Consider the following 6,365-nt stretch of genomic DNA (forward strand, 5'->3'; position numbering starts at 1 on the left):
AATAAATGAACTAAACTAAACTAACTACTGTTGTGCAAATTCCTGAGATTTTTGAGCTTTATCATATCTACATATGTAACTGTGTAACAGCCTCCATCACATCACTTCCTGGTGCATGCCATTTACTAACTACTCTGACACTGAAAAAAGTTTTTTCTAATGTCTCTGTGGCTCATTTGGGTACTCAGCTTCCACCTGTGTTCCCTTGTTCGTATACTACCCGCACAAGGGTGATACATAATCCATCCTAGTCTGCCTATAAGAATTGTATATGTAGTGATCATGTCTCCTCGAGCTCTCCTGTCTTCCAGAGACGTGAGGTGAAATTCACGCAGCCCTTCCTCGTAATTCTTGCCTCTTAGTTCTGGGACTAGCTTAGTGGCATTCCTCTGACCTTTTACTGACTGTGTGTTCTTGTGTTTGAGAGCGTGTGTGTGTGTACTCACCTAGTTGTACTCACCTAGTTGTGTTTGCGGGGGTTGAGCTCTGGCTCTTTGGTCCCGCCTCTCAACCGTCAATCAACAGGTGTACAGGTTCCTGAGCCTATTGGGCTCTATCATATCTACACTTGAAACTGTGTATGGAGTCAGCCTCCACCACATCACTTCCTAATGCATTCCATTTGTCAACTACTCTGACACTAAAAAAAGTTCTTTCTAATATCTCTGTGGCTCATTTGGGCACTCAGTTAATACATCTTCAGAAGGAGTGATTTTACCTCCAGTTGCGCGTGTGTGTGTGTACTCGCCTATATGTCCCTGCAGAATCGATCTATAGCTCCTGGACCCAGCTTTTCCAGCTGTTGGTTGTCTTATGCAATGACTCCTGACCTATCTCCCTATTATACCTACTTTTAAAGTTATGAATAGAGTTTGCCTCTACAACCTGCTCCTTTAGGTCACTCCATTTACTACCCTTACGCTAGAGGAAAACTTTCCTCTATGACACGTCTGAGTCTCAAGCTTCTATCCGTGCTATTTCGTTTTCTATCCATGGATCCTCGGTTAAGTTAGGTTCGGGTAATTTAATAGAGAAGACGGACTGCCCATATGACTTTAGATGATAAAGACACTCTTAGTTTGTCTCATATCCCTTGGCCAATGGAGTTTCTTGAGAAGTCTCGCTCGGAAAAAAAAGTTCCTCTTTGAAAGAGTATTGAGGCAGATGTATGAATCGTGAAGAGAGCTTGTATATGACCAATTTAGGCATGGATGTATGAGAGAATCAGGTATACATGGATGAAGGAGAAAGGTCTGTATGAATGACAGAGGATGTATATATGTGAGAAAGTGAAAAAGTACAGATTCCTGAGCTTTTTGAGCTTTATCATATCTACATATGTAGATATATCTACATATGAGAGTGTATGCCTGACGCAGGAAAAGGTGTTAGTGTATGTCTTGTATGTAAATCGTATTGATCCACTATAGGTGTTGTATGTACATAAGATTCGTGTTTGTGTGTTTGCCTGTGAGGTTCAGCCGTATGTGTTTGTATGTGTAACTGTGCTAATGTGTGCATACAGCTGGATGTGTACCTGAGTGTCCTTGTGTATATATGTGACTCGTTTAGGGGGGTAGGGGGGGGTAGCGGATGGGGGAGGGAGTAGCTAATGCGTGTTTACATCTGCCTGTGTTTACTGTGGGCTTATACGTGGCAAATGGTAGGCACTGTAGCCCCCCTCCCTTACCTTTACCCCCCCCATTACCCACTCTCCCATTAACGCCCCTCCTACCCTACCCCCCTACCCATCCCTTGATCCTTAAACCTCCTCTCTTCCCAGCCCGCATCACTCTCCTACCCCTTAAGTAGGTATCTGTTTGTTTACTCTAATACCACCAGCACTTATAAAAGCACTGGCTCTTTCACTCATCCACACTCAATGCCGCCAGCCACCAGTTGCCCCCCCCTGCCTCTTCCCTACTGGTCCATACACCCATTTACCCTTTACCCCTTCTTGCTGTCCCCCCTCCCCACACATACATACACCTTCCCCTTCCCCATGCCAAGTCTCACACCCTCTTTCTTCCCTGTGGCCACTTTTCTCTCTCTTTCTTCCCTACACCTTCTGGCTCCTCTGCCATTCCACACACAGAGATCACACTAATGTGATGCATCAAATGAACAAATCCATAAGGGCCGTGACGAGGATTCGAGCCTGCGTCCGGGAACATCCCAGACACTGCCTTAATCGACTGAGCTACGACAGGGTAAAAGGGTTTGAAACCGAAGTTCTACTGAACTTACTGGATCCGTAGCCTCTCCGAGCCTTGTGGATTTGTTCCTCTGCCATTATTCTAACCATTACTGGTTTGTACCACCTGTCCTCCCCTTTCTGCCCACACCTGAGCCACCTGCAGCCTCACACCACCTGCAGGTCTACACCACCTGAAGCCCTCTATATGTAGCCCTATAGTTAGCATGTAACCCTCAGCCACCCGTAGCCAATGACCAATTAGGCTTCATAGCCCTTAACCACCTGTAAGTCCAAGACCTGTATTCGCAAGGTCTCATTAGAGATGGTGTTACAAGGTCGATTTTAAGCCCCTGTTCTTCCTTCTGAACTCTTAACAACTCTCAGGTCTGCTTAGGAAGAGAATTAATGTTCCAGTTGTGTTAAAAATGTTTACGTTGACAACCATTATAGACACCCCCCTCCCCCCCCCTTCCCCCCCCCCCCCTTTTTTTTTGCTGTTTATTTTATATTTTATTTTTTAACATGTTAACCTCTTAATGCCTGAGGGTACACCCGGTACTGCGACCCGCCGAAGATAACGGTACATCCACGGTTCGACTATTTTTTTTATTATCATGCTAATATCTTCTTTTTTTTACGAAGGCGACAATAACGCATGAAAAAGCTTTGGAGTGCCAGTCTTATTAACAAATTATTTAGTTAAGACCGAAGACGATCAAGATAAGCTTTTGAAAGAGACGAAAGATTGGTAAGAAAGACTGGCTTCCCCGGGTAAGCTTATGTGTGGTCAGTGGAAATCCATTTAGCTTAAGCTGGCATGGATTGGGCCGGTCCAACTGGTCCAACAATCCATTGGTCCGGTCCATTGGTTGGTTAGACTGGTTCGGTCCAACTATGACACTGTTTTGAGCCTTATTAACTAGGTGATTTGTTCTGCTATGTTAATTTGTTCTAAATTAACATAGCAGAAACTTTCATTCGTCAAAAATCGGCTTTGTTCTAAAGCCGATTTGTTCTGCTATGATCTGCTATGTTATATTTGTTCTGAATGTTAAGTAGGTCAAGACTTACCATTCGCTATGTACGGAATTCTTTTTCTAAATTCTTTTCTGCCGTTCTGTGATTATCGCGATCTATTGCCTTCGCTTCGTGTTACATAATAGTCGTGGGATCGCTGGTTTGTTTCAAGCGAAGGTTAGACATGTGTGAAACAGTTTGGTTGGGTTTAAATAAATACGCCTTCGTGTGAGGTAGTTGGCTTTCAGCACCTAAATTTAATTCCTTTATTAAGGACACTGTAGAAAGCCTATAGGCCTATACGAGGCAGCTACTAATTATATTGCCACCCAAGCTCATTCATATATATGTCTAAACTAAGCTTGAAACAATCAACATCTTACCCGGTAATTTGTTCCACAAAACATCAACCCTGTTTCCAAACCAGTATTTATCCAGGTCTTTTCTGATTTTAAACTTCTCTAATATATATAAAATTTGTTGTGTTACTTTATTTAATGCCTTATTAATATTCCCGTTTGCTATAGCCAATCATCCACTGGACCATTTCAGTCATATCACGCCTTAATTTTAGTCTTTGTTAGGAATGTAAATTAAGTTTTATTAATCTTACTTCGAGTGGATGATTTCAAATTCATGGGATTAACTTTGTCATCTGTTGTTACAGATTCAGCTACTCGGAAAAAGTTCCAAGTAGCACGGGCTATGGTGAACCCACTCCTGGCACAGGAGCGGGGCAAATATCACGGGCTATGGTGAGTCCGTAGTGGACTTACCTGACACAGGAGCGGGGCTGTGTGTGTGTCATCTGTTGCTGAGCGCCTTCAGGGGAGAATTTTCGTCTATTCTACAATACGGTGACCAACATTTAACTGCATGATCTGAATAAGGCCCTAGCAAGAGCAAGATAGTGCTGAAGAATCACACTGTCTATGAAAGCTTAGTGTAATACTGTAGTATCTGAATGAAGAAAAAATCCAATTATACACTTAAACACGAATTGGGTCGTATCCTTGTCTGTAATAAGAGGGTTTTATTGCTAACGCTTCTAGAAATAAGTCCCAGTATCCTATTTGCCTTATTCCGAACGAATATACATTTATTGTTTCACTTTAAATTCCTACTAATCATGACTCTCAGATCTTTTTCGCATTCAAATTTCGTAATTTCAACACTTTCCAGCTGATATCTGCTAACTCTATCATCATTACCTCTTTACAGAACTGTATTCTTGTCAGCATAAACTGCCTTTGCCAATCTTTCGTCTATTTCAAAAGTTTATCTTGATCGTCTCGGGATTTTTTGGTGGTCTTCTGAATTGATTTACCGCCTAATCGTATCATCTGCAAATTTACAAATATTACTGCCTCAAGTAATCTATCTCTCTTCTTAATAAGTAGCACCACATTAACAACCCTCCATGATTCTGGTATTCTGATTAAGTTATTGTTCACATTCTTTAAGCTCCTCGGCAAACACTTTGTCTAGCTCTAGAGATTTGTTTGACTTTAATTTTTTAATTTGTTTAATAACTTCCTCTCCCTGTTAATCTCTTGTCAACTTCTGGCCTTCAACACATTGAAGAATTAATTCAGCTGAAGGCATTATCCTAAGCTCTTAGCTAGAATATGCAGAGACAAAGAAGTTTTTTTTAAATAATGTTCATTTGTCATTATCAGTTACCTGACTTGAATTAATTGTTAATGATCAGGTTTTTTCTCTAATATTTTTTTAATATAAATGAAAAAAACTGTAGAATTTGTCTTTGGCTGTGGTTTTCCTTATTTGTAACATTTCTAACTAGTTTATCAAGTTGTTGTTCTTAACTAACTTCCACATTCTTTATTGTTTTTCTTTTTGTTTTATAATGTATTCTTTTTACCAGTTTGGGTCTTTAGTCTCGTGTTTATCCATTTGAGTTTATTATTATTCGATCAAATTAATTGATAAATTATACTTCGTTTCTGAACTCTAATAAGATTGTTTAAAAACATATATATAATTTGAGTGAACATCTTTATCACTTAATACCTCACCCACTGCCTGTTCCACCTCACCCACTGCCGGTTCCACCTCACCCACTGCCTGTTCCACCTCACCCACTGCCTGTTCCACCTCACCCACTGCCTGGTCCCCGTCACCTACCCGTAACTTCCCATCTCCCATGTTTTGGTCTGTCCCATCTATCCTTCCCAGGAAACTTTAATCCCTCAAAATCAGTCTTCCGGTTAACCTGTCACCCTAACAGAGTGTTCTCTCATTCATCTATCCCATGCTTCGTTAAATCTTATTTCCTTGTGAGCACTATTCCGTCGCTCACTCCCTATTTCGATCCTATTTATCTGATTTCCCTGTAAGTTAGCATCATATATAAAATAGGATTTCCCCTCATTTTGGTTCCTTAAGACGTTGTTAAAGGAAGCACTCGTCAACTAATTTAAAATATCTTCTTTTACACCATAGGTCACTAATAAAATAAACATTGTCCGCTCTAGATACTCTAGATATTTCATGCTGTATTTGCAGTAATTCCATTATATAACTAGATTGTTACTTTTTTAATTTAATTCTAATGAAATCATTTCTAGATGCGATACAGTTTTGTTCCCCTCTTTTACACTATATTTTAAATTCTCCCTCTTTCTACTTCCCCCTCTACGTCTATGTCCCATCTACGTCTATGTCCCATCTACGTGTATGTCCCATCTACGTCTATGTCCCATCTACGTCCATGTCCCATCTACGTCTATGTCCCATCTACGTCTATGTCCCATCTACGTCTATGTCCCATCTACGTCTATGTCCCATCTACGTCTATGTCCCATCTACGTCTATGTCCCATCTACGTCCACTTCCCATCTACGTCTAATCTGTCAGTGTGAAATAATTTCATTCTCTAATTAACATTCAGTTACTAGTTCCCTGTTTTCGACATTCATCCATGTTTTGGTTAGTGTAATAATATCTTAGTTAGTGTAATAATTATCTTAATTACTTAGACTTCTGCTGTGTTTGTGTAGTACATCTCAAAGTTGTTGCTTGGTTGAGGCTCGTTTGCTGGGGGGCAATTACAGTGGTCGATAGGTACCTTGGAGGGGTAGAAATAGCCTAAGCTACTCTATCCCTTTGAGATGTATTTCTTTCTTGTCTC

Source organism: Procambarus clarkii, chromosome 8 (assembly GCF_040958095.1).
Source record: "Procambarus clarkii isolate CNS0578487 chromosome 8, FALCON_Pclarkii_2.0, whole genome shotgun sequence".
NCBI lineage: Eukaryota > Metazoa > Arthropoda > Malacostraca > Decapoda > Cambaridae > Procambarus > Procambarus clarkii.